This window comes from Tupaia chinensis, unplaced genomic scaffold (assembly GCF_000334495.1).
Source record: "Tupaia chinensis unplaced genomic scaffold, TupChi_1.0 Scaffold000443_1, whole genome shotgun sequence".
Taxonomy (NCBI): Eukaryota; Metazoa; Chordata; class Mammalia; order Scandentia; family Tupaiidae; genus Tupaia; species Tupaia belangeri.
In genome coordinates, this window is record NW_006159948.1 from 3,619,133 (window position 1) to 3,634,895 (window position 15,763).

Genomic DNA, 15,763 nt, shown 5'->3' on the forward strand with positions numbered 1-15,763 from the left:
TGCACCAGAAAGACAGAGACAGAGAGACAGAAAGTGAGAAATCACCCCCCGGGCGGCATGGCCATGCCGCAATCCCTTCTCCTCCATTCTTCTTTTGTGACCTTGGGCACACATGCACACGCACCCGGCACGAGTTTAAGCCACCGGGTCTGGGACTTGAACCTCAGTCAACTACATGGGAGTCTAGTGACATAGCCATTACACTAGCTGCTGGTCCTTATGTTTCCAGGAAGACAGGAGAAGGTTCCTAGGGTTTTGTTGTTGTTTGGGGATTTTTTTGTTTCATCTAATAAGAGAAGAAAACAAAAAGAAAGGTAGGTGTTTACACAGCAACATCTGAGATCTAGATTAAATTCTGGAAGGACTTTTAGACCTGTCAGTCAAAAATAGAGCTGTTTTACTGGGTGAGGTTGCTATCTTCCCACATGGCAGAGTTTTAAGAAGAGGCTATTCATAACACTTACAAATAATTGCTTTTTTTAAAAATGGACCCGGGGGAACCAGCAGTTAGTGTAATGGCTATGTCGCTGGACTCCCACATAGTCGATCGCGGTTCGTGTCCAGGACCCGGTGGCTTAAAACTCACGCCGGGCGCGTGTGCGTGCGTGCCCAAGATCCTGAGAGGAGAATGGAGGAGAAGGGACTGCGGCATGACCATCCCCCCTGGGGGGTGATTTCTCACTTTCTGTCTCTACGTCTCTGTCTGTCTGGCGAGCGCACGCGCCCTACAGTGAAAATCTCTCCAAAAAAAAAAAAAATGGACCCGGAAACTTCCATCTGTCTCTTCACTAATATTAAGAGACAATCTAATATTATAATTGCAAGCTCAGGTTTTGGAGTCAGACTATCTGGGTTCAAATCCTCTTTCTGCTATTTACAAGTTTAGTCAAATTATTCTATGTTTGGTAACTCAGTTTCCTCATTTGGAAATGGGCTATTCATAGAATTGACCTCAGAAGATGGTTATAAAAATTAAACATGTTACTTTAATGTACCTGATGAGTGAGCATGGCATGTGATTGCTGCTGTTGTTTTCAATACGCGTCTCACACTTCAGTTTCTGTAGGATAAGGAAGTTTGTTTAACTTTCTTAATGATTTATAAATACGGCTCACTATGAAAATGTGCATAATGGTAGAGATAGGGGAACTATTATATTCAAACATTTTTACTTATTTGCCCACTTTATGGATTCATTCATTCATTATTTGGCAAGTTTTGAACATCTGCTATGAGTGCTGTAAAATGTGGAACCCTGAAGACACAAAGATAAATAAAATATACCCTCTAAGGAAGGACAGAGGGTCATCCACCCAGTGTAAGCACACCAACAGCGCAGGTCCTGTGGTAGGAAAATGTGCTGTGTACAACGGAGGGGAAGACCAGTTCTAATCTGTGGAAAAGTTAGGAAAAGCTCTGCTGAGGAGGAGATGCTTGAGCTGAGAACTGAAAATTGAGCGAGGCTCCTCTGGGGCCTGGGTGGTTTGAGGACACTGCTGCTCGCTGTAACCACAATAGGCAACACAAAGGCCCTTGAGCAACCTAGCAGACAAAACTCACAGATTCTCTTACTAGATAAACTAGTGTAAGGAGGAAAAATAGCCACACCTGAGAGAAAGGAAAGGCAATAAACCCATATGCTGAGCAAATGAAGAGGAGAATTAAACATAGAGTAGTAAATGGAGCTGATGCAGCAGTTTCCCCAGGGTTGTCAATCCTCCCTAGCAATAGGGCTGAGTTGAATTTGTCCAGACAGGAAGAGGATAAGGACCCTAGCCCATGTGAGGTGAAAAGCTGGAACTGAGATTTCTTGGCCAAGTTCATCTATAAAAAGGGAACTATAAATAAATAGTCTACCCATTAGCTCAGAGAAGTAGCAAAGAAGCTCACAGTCTGCCTGGGACTCGAGGTGGGGAGGGGAAGGAAACCCAAAACCTAATACATAAATGCATGTGAAGATCCAATTTATATTATTTCTCAGGTTTCAAACATTTCTAGCTAAGGCATTAACTTAGAGGTGGTCTAGGACCCATGATGCTTCTAAAAAACTGGCAAAACCGGTATTTCCACTACTAGGACACTACTCCAATGAGATAGTGTAGAGGAATCAACTGTCGAAGATGATCTCTTAATAAAATAAGGAAATAAAAATACTCTCTTCCATAGACACACAAGCACCCTAGGAAACAATCCACCACGATAAAAGATAGTAAATGTAACACATAGAAAATTTATATCACAAAAACTATTGGGTCATTGGGAACCAGCGGTTAGCGTAATGGCTATGTCACTGGACTCCCACGTAGTCAACCGTGGTTCGCGTCCCGGGCCCGGTGGCTTAGAACTCACACCGGGCGCGTGTGCGTGCGTGCCCAAGATCCCGAGAGGAGAATGGAGGAGAAGGGATTGCTGCGTGACCATCCCCCCTGGGGGGTGATTAGTCGCTTTCTGTCTCTATGTCTCTCTCTGTCTGTCTGGCGAGCACATGCACCCTCTAGCGAAAACCCCTCAAAAAAAAAAAAAAAAAAAAAAGCTACTGGGTCATCAGAAAGGTCATAAAGCAGTTTTGCATAGGAAAACATGAAAAACTATGGCATGACTTTCCCAAGGACGCAATAGATATGATAGTTCTCAACAAGACTATAAAATAAGTATAATTTAAATAACCAAAGAGATAAAAGAAAAATAGAAACAATTAAAGGACAGGGCAGTGATGATAAAAAGACAGTACAGAGGTTAATTTTGTATATCTATTTTTTTTTTTTTTAAGGAAGATTTTTGCTATAAGGCTGATGTCTTGTCTGGGCAGACAAGAAAGGGAGAAATCAACTCCTGGTAGGATGGCCACACTACAATCCCTTCTCCTCATTCTCCTCTTGGGATTTTGAGCATGCACACTCACTCACCCAGCTTAGTTTTAAGTCATCAGGTCTGGGACTCGAACTGCAGTCGACTATGTGGGAGTCCAGCAAGATAAACATTAAGCCATCTACTGGTCCCCATGCAGTATGTTCATTTATGATTACTTATAATTCAACATCTCTAAAGTGGGTAGGTGGGTGAGAAGTGCTTGTGTATGGGATATTTGTAGATATTGGTGGGGATTTGAGAATGGAGAAAATGCATTTAAGAAATAAGTCATGAAAGATACATAGTATCAAGCTAAGTAGAGTCCTGAAAGCCATCCTGAAAAGCTTAACTGTGTCCCTCAGCAAGAATTTTATCTAACAAAGTAATGAACAAATTTGTTCTAGAATGTTCTCTTTGACAGAAATTAGAGGACAATTAAGAGGAAACCAAAAGGGAGGGATAGAGGCCACTTAGAAAAATTTTTTACAGTAGACCAGATATTTTTAGTTCCAATCTGCATATACAGGCTTATGGAACATTCGGATACACTATCAGAGTTCCAAATTTTGTGTGTTCTGTGAACACCAGCAGTACTGCATAGCTGCAGGACCACTTCCAACTTCATAGCTGGGGTATATTAACACAGAGAGAGAGCTTATACTATCAGATGATGCAATTATTGGGCATACAGATATGAATAAAACTCAGACTCTGTTTTCTCTCTTCCAAGTGCTCACAAACTAGCAGGAGAATCAGACCTATCAGTAAATAATCATTACACAATGTAGTATGTATAAGAGAGTTAGAATACTAGGAAGGCAGGGGTCAGAGGAGTATTAACAAAGCCATTTCACAGTTGGAGACATTTGAATTGAATCTTGAAGGAAGTATAATAACATTCTATGTATAAAGAATTTGTAACTTCTCAGACTTGCTATGACATAAATATGATTTGCTTTCAGGAAAGTTTCTCACAAATGTCATATCTTGATGATCTGCTGTCATATGAGTCGTTATGTGATATAAGAGAAGAATAAATGTTGATCCTCAGAAGTTTTTAATGTAATTATAATTCTTATTTGGGGATATCACAATAATTTTACAAGCATTGCACATATTCTCTTATTTTATCTCTACAATAATCTGCAAAGTTGGTCTTATTCTACCCATTTTGAGATAAAGAAATTTATTAATAGAAAAGTAATTAAAAAACAGGACAAAAAGAAAACACATCTCACTGATAAAGCTATACATAGACCAAAAGTGAAGGGCTAGAGAAAGACATTCCATGCCAATGGAAACCAAAAAAAAGACGGGAGTCATGATACTGATATCAGACAGAATAGACTTCAAGACAAAGTCGTAAGAAAAGACAAAGAAAGATACTCTATAGTTCTGAAAACACTAGTTCAACAAGAAGAAATAGCGCTTATAAATATCTATGCACTCAACACTGGGGGACCTCAATATGTGAAAGAGAGACTGTTAGATCTGAAGGGAGAGATAGACTGCAACACAGTAATTGTAGGGGATCTCAATACCCCACTGTCTCCTTTGACAGATGATCTAAAATAAAAAGATACAAAATCCAAATGATACCATAAATCATACAGACTTTACAGACATCTGTAGATCATTTCGCCTAGCAAACACAATACATTTTTCTCAGCTCCACATGGAACGTTTTTGAAGATCAACCACATGGTAAGATTTAAATGTGCAGAAACTATACCCAGCATCTTTTCTGACTACAATGGAATCAAATTTAAAATCAACTACAGAAAAAAAACCTTACAAACACATGGAAACTAAACAATCTACTCCAAAATGACTTCACAACCACTGCAGAAATTAAGACTAAAGTCAAAAGTTTCCTTGAAGCCAACAATAACAAGCCAATGAGTTTGCATAACTTAAGCAACACAGCAAAAACTGTTGTAGAGGGAAGTTCATAGGAATTAGTGCCCATGAGAAAAAAATAGAAAAATGGCAAGTAGACAAACTAATGGCACATCACAGGGAACTGGAAAAGCAATAATAACAACAACGACAAAATACCAGGAGAAAATAAATAATAAAGATTCAAGCAGAAATAAATGAAATAGACAATAAAAGAACCATTTAAAAAAATAATAAAACCAAAGCTGTTTATTTCAGAAAACAAACAAAATTGACACACTGTTAACTAGATTCACTAAAAGTAACAGAGAAAAGAACCAGGTAAATCAAATCAGCAATGAAACAGGTGATAGGACAACAGACATAACAGAAATGCAAGCAGTCATGAGCAAATACTATGAGTGATTATACACCAATAAACAAGGAAGCCCAGATGTCATGGGCACATTTCTGGACACATATATTTTACCAAGATTGAACCAGGAAGAAATAGAAATGCTGAATAAGCCAATAACAAAAAATGAGGCTGAATCAGTAATAGTACCTCAACAAAGAAAAGCCCAGGTCCCAATGTCTTCGCTTCTGAATCCTACAAAACAAAACAAAACAAGAAAAACTAACCCTGATTCTCCTCAAACTATTTCTAAAGATCCAAAAGGAAGGAACCCTCTGAAATCTATTCTATGAGGCCTCCATCACCCTGATTCTCAAATCAGACAAAGATATAGCAAAAAAGAGAAAACTACAATCCAAGATCCCCAATGAACACATGAAACATTCTCAACAAGATACTAGCAAATCATATTGAACAACACATTACAGAGGTTATACACCATGACCAAATAGGCTTTATTCTAGGGGTGCAAGGGAGCTTCAACATATGCAAAACAATGCATGTAATGCATCACATTAACAGAAGGAAAGATTAAAAACCACAGGAACATGTAAGTCAATACAGAAAAGGCATTTCATAAAAGACAACATCCCTTCATAGTTAAGACTCTCAGCTAAATTGGTATAGAAGGATCATTCTTTTTTTTTATCATAATCTTGTTTATATTACATTGAATCACATATAACTTTACAGTATATTACATTTCTTTTTCCAGAAGGAATATCATGCCTATCAGGCAATACAGTGTCATTAAAATCCCCATAGAAGGGTCATTCTTCAACATGATAAAAGCCATATATGACAAACCCATAGCTAGCATCACACTAAATGCAGAAAAGCTGGCACAGGACAAGGCTGCCCACTTTTTCCACTCCTTTTCAATATAGTACTGGAAGTCCTAGTCAATGCAATCAGAAAAGAGAGTCAAATGAAAGACATTCAAATAGGAAAAAAGGAAGTGAAATTAACATATGAAAAAGAAAAGTTATCTGTCAATGATAATGTATATGGTAATGTCTTTGACTTGTCTAATAGGTACTGTATTTGGATAGAGGCCACTTAGAAAAATTTTTTACAGTAGACCAGATATTTTTAGTTCCAATCTGCATATACAGGCTTATGGAACATTCGGATACACTATCAGAGTTCCAAATTTTGTGTGTTCTGTGAACACCAGCAGTACTGCATAGCTGCAGGACCACTTCCAACTTCATAGCTGGGGTATATTAACACAGAGAGAGAGCTTATACTATCAGATGATGCAATTATTGGGCATACAGATATGAATAAAACTCAGACTCTGTTTTCTCTCTTCCAAGTGCTCACAAACTAGCAGGAGAATCAGACCTATCAGTAAATAATCATTACACAATGTAGTATGTATAAGAGAGTTAGAATACTAGGAAGGCAGGGGTCAGAGGAGTATTAACAAAGCCATTTCACAGTTGGAGACATTTGAATTGAATCTTGAAGGAAGTATAATAACATTCTATGTATAAAGAATTTGTAACTTCTCAGACTTGCTATGACATAAATATGATTTGCTTTCAGGAAAGTTTCTCACAAATGTCATATCTTGATGATCTGCTGTCATATGAGTCGTTATGTGATATAAGAGAAGAATAAATGTTGATCCTCAGAAGTTTTTAATGTAATTATAATTCTTATTTGGGGATATCACAATAATTTTACAAGCATTGCACATATTCTCTTATTTTATCTCTACAATAATCTGCAAAGTTGGTCTTATTCTACCCATTTTGAGATAAAGAAATTTATTAATAGAAAAGTAATTAAAAAACAGGACAAAAAGAAAACACATCTCACTGATAAAGCTATACATAGACCAAAAGTGAAGGGCTAGAGAAAGACATTCCATGCCAATGGAAACCAAAAAAAAGACGGGAGTCATGATACTGATATCAGACAGAATAGACTTCAAGACAAAGTCGTAAGAAAAGACAAAGAAAGATACTCTATAGTTCTGAAAACACTAGTTCAACAAGAAGAAATAGCGCTTATAAATATCTATGCACTCAACACTGGGGGACCTCAATATGTGAAAGAGAGACTGTTAGATCTGAAGGGAGAGATAGACTGCAACACAGTAATTGTAGGGGATCTCAATACCCCACTGTCTCCTTTGACAGATGATCTAAAATAAAAAGATACAAAATCCAAATGATACCATAAATCATACAGACTTTACAGACATCTGTAGATCATTTCGCCTAGCAAACACAATACATTTTTCTCAGCTCCACATGGAACGTTTTTGAAGATCAACCACATGGTAAGATTTAAATGTGCAGAAACTATACCCAGCATCTTTTCTGACTACAATGGAATCAAATTTAAAATCAACTACAGAAAAAAAACCTTACAAACACATGGAAACTAAACAATCTACTCCAAAATGACTTCACAACCACTGCAGAAATTAAGACTAAAGTCAAAAGTTTCCTTGAAGCCAACAATAACAAGCCAATGAGTTTGCATAACTTAAGCAACACAGCAAAAACTGTTGTAGAGGGAAGTTCATAGGAATTAGTGCCCATGAGAAAAAAATAGAAAAATGGCAAGTAGACAAACTAATGGCACATCACAGGGAACTGGAAAAGCAATAATAACAACAACGACAAAATACCAGGAGAAAATAAATAATAAAGATTCAAGCAGAAATAAATGAAATAGACAATAAAAGAACCATTTAAAAAAATAATAAAACCAAAGCTGTTTATTTCAGAAAACAAACAAAATTGACACACTGTTAACTAGATTCACTAAAAGTAACAGAGAAAAGAACCAGGTAAATCAAATCAGCAATGAAACAGGTGATAGGACAACAGACATAACAGAAATGCAAGCAGTCATGAGCAAATACTATGAGTGATTATACACCAATAAACAAGGAAGCCCAGATGTCATGGGCACATTTCTGGACACATATATTTTACCAAGATTGAACCAGGAAGAAATAGAAATGCTGAATAAGCCAATAACAAAAAATGAGGCTGAATCAGTAATAGTACCTCAACAAAGAAAAGCCCAGGTCCCAATGTCTTCGCTTCTGAATCCTACAAAACAAAACAAAACAAAAAAAACTAACCCTGATTCTCCTCAAACTATTTCTAAAGATCCAAAAGGAAGGAACCCTCTGAAATCTATTCTATGAGGCCTCCATCACCCTGATTCTCAAATCAGACAAAGATATAGCAAAAAAGAGAAAACTACAATCCAAGATCCCCAATGAACACATGAAACATTCTCAACAAGATACTAGCAAATCATATTGAACAACACATTACAGAGGTTATACACCATGACCAAATAGGCTTTATTCTAGGGGTGCAAGGGAGCTTCAACATATGCAAAACAATGCATGTAATGCATCACATTAACAGAAGGAAAGATTAAAAACCACAGGAACATGTAAGTCAATACAGAAAAGGCATTTCATAAAAGACAACATCCCTTCATAGTTAAGACTCTCAGCTAAATTGGTATAGAAGGATCATTCTTTTTTTTTATCATAATCTTGTTTATATTACATTGAATCACATATAACTTTACAGTATATTACATTTCTTTTTCCAGAAGGAATATCATGCCTATCAGGCAATACAGTGTCATTAAAATCCCCATAGAAGGGTCATTCTTCAACATGATAAAAGCCATATATGACAAACCCATAGCTAGCATCACACTAAATGCAGAAAAGCTGGCACAGGACAAGGCTGCCCACTTTTTCCACTCCTTTTCAATATAGTACTGGAAGTCCTAGTCAATGCAATCAGAAAAGAGAGTCAAATGAAAGACATTCAAATAGGAAAAAAGGAAGTGAAATTAACATATGAAAAAGAAAAGTTATCTGTCAATGATAATGTATATGGTAATGTCTTTGACTTGTCTAATAGGTACTGTATTTATGCTGGGAAAAAACCATGTTGGATGTTACAAAGATATAGTGATTAAATGCAAATTAAAAATATATGTAAGTAAAAATTAAAATAAATAAATAAATGTAGAAAATGTTCCAGGGCCAGAATGAGCTGGAATGGAAAAGATATATTTGGAGAAGATAAAAAAAAATCTTATAAATTTGAGGACTGGTTGGGACTTTAGGGATGCTGGGATCTATCTTCCCACCACCCCAACATCCTGATGGCAAGGGCTGTATGGCAGAGATCTAGCTTGGAACACAGAGAGTACCACGAGGAGAGAGACCTAGAAGTCATTAATGTCAAGAAATGGTGGGAAGGGAACCAGCAGTTAGCGTAATGGCTATGTCGCTGGACTCCCACGTAGTCGACCGCGGTTCGTGTCCCGGACCCGGTGGCTTAAAAACTCATGCCGGGCGCGTGTGCGTGCGTGCCCAAGATCCCAAGAGGAGAATGGAGGAGAAGGGATTGTGGCGTGACCATCCCCCCTGGGGGGTGATTTCTCGCTTTCTGTCTCTATGTCTCTCTCTGTCTGTCTGGCGAGCGCACGCGCCCTACAGTGAAAATCTCTCCAAAATAAAAAAAAAAAAAAGAAATGGTGGGAAAACAGCGACTTAAGAAAGTTTAAATATAATAAATGTAAATCTATGAATAATGAGTACTTCCTTTGACTGGAAGACCTAGTGTCACAATTTATGAACCACAAAATTCTTCTCTGTTAAGAGTCCATTCTCTTTATGGTCTAAGAGACATTAGTGGAACAGGTTGTTCTTATTTTTATTTTTTTCCCTGTAGTTTGTTAGAGGGCGTATGTGCTCACTACAGAGAAACAGAGAGAGATAGGAGGAAAAGATAACAGGTTATTATTTTATGCTCCCATCTCACCCTTAACCCATAACTAGATTCTAGCTATGAACTTCTGGTATGAACTCCTGGGCTTCAGCAATAATGTAAGAAAGAACTGGTTTGGGTACTTTGGAAGGCAGTGATCTCAAAAAGTCTTTTTTAAATTTTATTTTTAAAAAAAAATTTTAAAGGAGAGTTTGCTACAGGGCACGTGTGCTCGTTGAAGAGATAGAAAGTGAGAAATCACCACCCTCCCCAGGGAGGATGGCCCTGCTGCAATCCCTTCACCTCCATTTTCCTCTCGGGATTTTGGGTATATATGCACACATGTTAGGCGTGTTTTAAGTGACCAGATCCAGGATTCAGACCATGGCCTACTATGTGGGAGTCCAGTGATATAACCATCATACCATCTGCTGGTGTAAGATCTCAAGAAGTCTTAAAAGTATCCTCAAAGGGTAAAGAATGACAGGGCAAAATAATCCTACAAAAGCGATTGTGGGAGATGGTCTCTCAGACAAGGTTGCTGAGCAAGATTCATAAGCAGTCCTCTGCTGCACATAGCTTCCTTCACGACCAGAAGGTCTTGAATACTCAAAGCCCATGAGTGAAGCAATATGAAGACCCTTGAGGTATTTTCACTAAGAGTAAGTGTGGAGTGTGTATTTGGATATCTGCCCTCAGACAGCTGGAAACACCTAATTGCAACGGTGCTAGTCAAGTAATATTTTGCCCCTTCTCTAATTCTCCCCACTCTCTTGCATCCTGCCCTGGAAGCCCAGAACCAGCAGGTAGCTGTCAAGAGAGAAGGATATGGGGAGGAGCAAAGAAGCAGACCACAATAGTCCTTCCTTGCTGTAGGTTTCCAGGCCCCACAGACCTGAGAGGAATAGAAGGTTTAAATTGGAGGAGTGGTTGAAAGTTTGATATTACTCTGGATTGGACATTTTAGTACCAGAAAATGGAAAATGTAAGACAGATATTTTCCAGAGATAGAAAAGAGAGCTATAGCAGTGGGGGTTGAAAGGATAAGATTGTTTTCTTCTTTGCCCATTCAAACTAGTTACATATTGAAAGCATAATTATCAAGTACAGATGGTCTCTGAATTAACTATGATTTGACAGAATTTTTCGACTTCACAATGAGTTTATCAGGACATAATCCCATTGTAAGTCAAAGAGTATGATGGTCTGATTTACAATTTTTCAACTTTACTATTGATTTATCAGCATATTCAATTCATTTTTGACTTACAACATTTCTCCTTACGATGAGTTTTTTGGAATGTAACCACATCCTAATTCAATGAGCATCTGTAATGAAACTTGTTTCCTCATGTGGTATGTAAACCAATTTTGAATGAAATATTCAAAGAAAAGAGTTGATGTTTTTAAAAATGCCATTAGTAGACTATCACTATAGCCTAGTGGATAAGAAAGCCAGATCTTACATGACCAACTGTGGTTCAGATCCTAGTCCAATGGCTTGAAAATCATGCTGTGTTCATGTGTATATACATCCAAAATGCGGACAGGATGGAGAATTGGGTTGCAGTATGACCATGCCCTATGGGGCTGCTTTCTCCCTCTCCTTTTCTCTGTCTCTCTCTGGTGAGCACAAGCACCTCCAACAGTTTAAAATTTTTAAAAAGGAAGAAATACCAGTAACATTACATTTAAAACATGGAAAGAGCTCAAAGGGGGTTCTTAAGTTACTACAAGTTCTAGTTCTTTATCTAAAGGCTTTGTCTGTGGTGTGGTGGCATGTTGGGAGTACAAGAATCATAAAAATAGGTCTCCTTATTTAACCCAAGCTCAAATTGTAAACAACAGTCAGAAAAGGATAAAATATGTAATCCTTTTATCTATCACCAAATAATTCAAAGGGCAAAGTAAAATCATTCAAAAGGAATATAAATCACAATAGAAGGAATTAGAAGTTAGCAGAGCTATGGTACCAGCAATAAGTTCTCCTTCTTCACTGTGTTCATGTTGTTCTCAATCCCTTTCTGTATATAAGTCAAACCTCCTCCACAGACCACACGCGTGAGGGTATTTTGGACTTTATTTCAAACATTTCCATGACTTATACATTGTTCAATAGACCACTTATGTCATTTATTTCCAAGAAAATATCTTTAAGGAATGGCCCTAAAAATATTTCAAAATTTGCTCTTGAGTATAAAAGGGTTTTTTGGAAAATATATACATAGGGGCCAGTAGGTGGCATGGTGGATGGGTAGCTGGATTTTCACATGGCCGACCTCGGTTTGAATCCCAGACCCAACAACCTGAAACACACTGGGTGCATGTGCATGCATGCCCAGCATCCCAAGAGGAAAATGGAGAAGAAGGGATTGTCATGTGGTCATCCCCTCTGGGCAGTGATTTCTCTTTCTCTTTCTCCATCTCTCTGGTGAGCACATGCACCCTATAGCAAAAATCTCTCCAAAATAATTATAATGTATATAAACATGCATGTACATACATACACACATGCACACACACACACACACAAACTAGAAAACACCACAAAGTAAAATAAAATTGCTGTAATTTTACATTAAAAATGTAAAAAAAAAGTCTAGGATTACTTTGTCCAATATTATAGCCACTAGCTACATGTAGATGTTTTAATTAATTAAAATTTAAAAAATTTAATACTCATTTGGTAGTGGCTTACATATCGGATGGCAAATATGTAGAATGTTTTTATCATTACGCAAAGTTGGGATTTTTAAATTTTTTATTTTCCAGAGTGTGCGTGCACTTGCCAAGGAAATACATACAAAGAGAGGGGAAAAGCCCCCTCCAGCGGGGTACGGTCACACCACAATCCCTTTTCCTCCATTTTTCCATCTTGTCTGGATTTGGGACATACATGCACATATGCCCATATGTATGTTTTTCAAGCCACCAGGGTTGGGATTCAAACTGTGTTTAGCCATTTGGAATCTGGCTCCCTTAATCACTAGGTCACAGGTTAGCCCAAGCTACAGAAAACTTTATTGAACAGTGTTGTTCTAGAATTTGTTTCTGAATTAATTATTTTCTAAATGGAGAAAACAATTGCTGTTTTTTCTGCATGAATAGGTTCTAAATATCTTAATCCTCAGTGAATGTGAGCTTTTATAAAGAGTATATAAAGCAGAAGTTGGTAAAAGCAGAATAGTATTCCTTATTTTAGAAAAAAGCTAAGTTCCCTTAATACTTTAATTATTTATTTACTTTAATCTACATCTATTTTATGCTGATTTTATTCCCATGCCATAAGTTTTTGCTTCTTCACTTTCTTCTGGGATACCTTTTTCTTCTGTATAGCCTCCACTTCTGCCTAGGAACAATTTGCTCCTGTTCAGTAAGGATCATCTCAATGAGGCAAGAGGCGCTCACGTCTGAGTTAATCTGACCATGAGCTCTGTAAATATGGCAACTCATCTTACGTGCCTTGTTGACCTGAATATGCTCAGTGACCAGAGAATCGACATCTAAACCCTTACATTCAGCATTACTCTGCATTTTTAAGCATATACAACCAAAAAATCAACAATCTTTTGGGGCCATCAACCCTGCATCCAGGCCCACTGTTTGGCCTGGATGCACGTACCAAGTCCACCATTGTAGCGATGGAATGGCACACATTACTTCTGTAAAGTGGCATCTCACAGACACTTGGTGGCTTTTCCAATATGCATATCCTTGGTAGCCAAGGCCTAGTTCTAGGCGGGTCATGGGTATTCTAAAAGTGAGCATGAAGACTTGAACCCCTTAATCTGCATGATTTTCTGGGGTTCTCTGAGTCAAGTAAATAGCAGACCATTTTCAAAGATCAGCTCAGGCCACTTAGGAGAAGAGTTCTTTATATTTTATCTTTAAACAATCTTGTTCGGGCCAAAAGATGGGCAGAAATCCAGAGTTGCAAAACTTCTTCCTAGAAACTTGAATGCCCTTCAAATTTCTTACAAACCATAAAACTTTAGCACTGGGAGATTAAAAATGTAGAGTGGCCTTGTACAATTAGCTTATTCTCAGATGTTTTCATGGTTTCTCTACTAAACACAGAATGAACTCTCTGTGCCACATTATTTTCCCATATTTGTCATTTTCACTTCCCTTTTATATGATTCATATTTTAATATATTACAGCTACATTATTTACTGACGTGAATAGACATTAGTGCCTAAATTGAAGAAGAGAAAACTTGTGAGAACATTTTTAGACTTCCATTATCCAGAGGCTTGTTATTGTCTTGGAACAAGGAAAATTATGAGGTTTGAATATTTGAGATTTCACTATAGAGTCCTCTTTCCCATCAAAGAACTAGCAAACAAATCTTTGTTAGAATTTAAATTATTCTCTAACTCAGTGGTCCCCAACCTTTTTAGTAACAGGGGCCAGTTTTGTGAAAGACACCTTTTCCACAAATTAGAGGCAGGAGGATGGTTTCGGGATGACTCAAATGCATTAGCAAACCTACTATAAGAAATACAAATTACTGGGCCAACCAGTGATATGGTAGTTAAGTCAGCTATATTCCATATGGCTGACTGTACAGTTTCAGTCCCAGACCCTGCAACTTGAAAGTCATGCTGTACATGTATTCACGCATGCCCAAAATCCTGGAAGGAGAAGGGATTGGGGTATGGCCATTTTCTCTCAGGTGGGGGTGCTTTCTCCCTCTCTCTCTCGTTCTCAATCCCTCTCTGTCAACTTGAAAGTCATGCTGTACATGTATTCACGCATGCCCAAAATCCTGGAAGGAGAAGGGATTGGGGTATGGCCATTTTCTCTCAGGTGGGGGTGCTTTCTCCCTCTCCCTAACTCTGTTGGAGGTGCTGTCCCTCTGTCTCTCTCCCTCTTCCTCTCATGGAAGAAATCAATGAACAAACTTTGGGAAATTTTTTTTAAAAAGACATAATTTCTGAACTACACATTTTTCTGTTTACATACACTTGTGTCCTATTCCTGGGGACAGCGACTGCACGTGGGCCTCATGTAGTGCCACCGCCTGCACCACAGGCCACATGCTGGGACGCCATGGCATGACTTGCTCACAGCAGCCGTGACATCAGTGAACGGTGACACCCCTGCCCAGTGCACATGCTCGTTTGCTCATTCTTGTGAAGCCCCACGATGACGCCCTGCCTCAGTGGGGCACTGTCACCACCCCGCCTTGCAGAGAACAGTGGTGTGTTAAGGCTAGATACCTTGCCCAAGTAGAGGCAGAGCCAGGACTTGGGCCCCACCTGCTGCGTCACAGTCCGAGCTCCCACCTGCCCCACTGCCGCCTCTCGCTGGAGCTACATGTGGCTTTGAGGTGTCCTGCTGATCAATTTAAGTTCCTTTGTAAAGAGGGACTGTTGTGGAGACCACGGGGAAGGGGCATTGGGGCTGGGGCTGAATGCTGGCTGAGTCACTGTCGAGGAGAGTTCTAGAAAACGGAGTCTAGCAGTGTCCTTAGTGGGGCCCTGTGGCCCTTGCCAGGCTGCGCTCCCTGCCCCGAGAGTGAGGAGTCCGCACGGCCCAGGGGATGCACCTGCCAAAAACCCACATTCCCTCTTCCAGGTCCTGCCACAGTGCAGGGACCCTGGGATTGCCCACCCAGGCCACCCAAGCTGTCACATGTGCACCCCTGCATCCAGGCACTGGAAGGGGTACAGGCACAGACACGTAGGCAGGGGTCCATGCACGGGCACCCAAGGCCCTTGGGGTGGGAGGAGCTGGGCACATGCAGGGAGCTCTCTCCCCTCACCACACCATCTAGTGCCAATCTCCGAAGCCCAGGAATTCTACGTTAGAAACCAGCTCTGGGGACCAGCAGTTAGCGTAATG

At 39.1% G+C, this 15,763-nt stretch overlaps 1 pseudogene; it reads right to left on the bottom strand.

Annotated features, from left to right (window-relative positions):
• Positions 1-13,186: 13,186 nt before the first annotated feature.
• LOC102486763 (60S ribosomal protein L17 pseudogene) lies at positions 13,187-13,750 on the bottom strand (annotated as a pseudogene).
• Between the last annotated feature and the right edge of the window lie 2,013 nt (positions 13,751-15,763).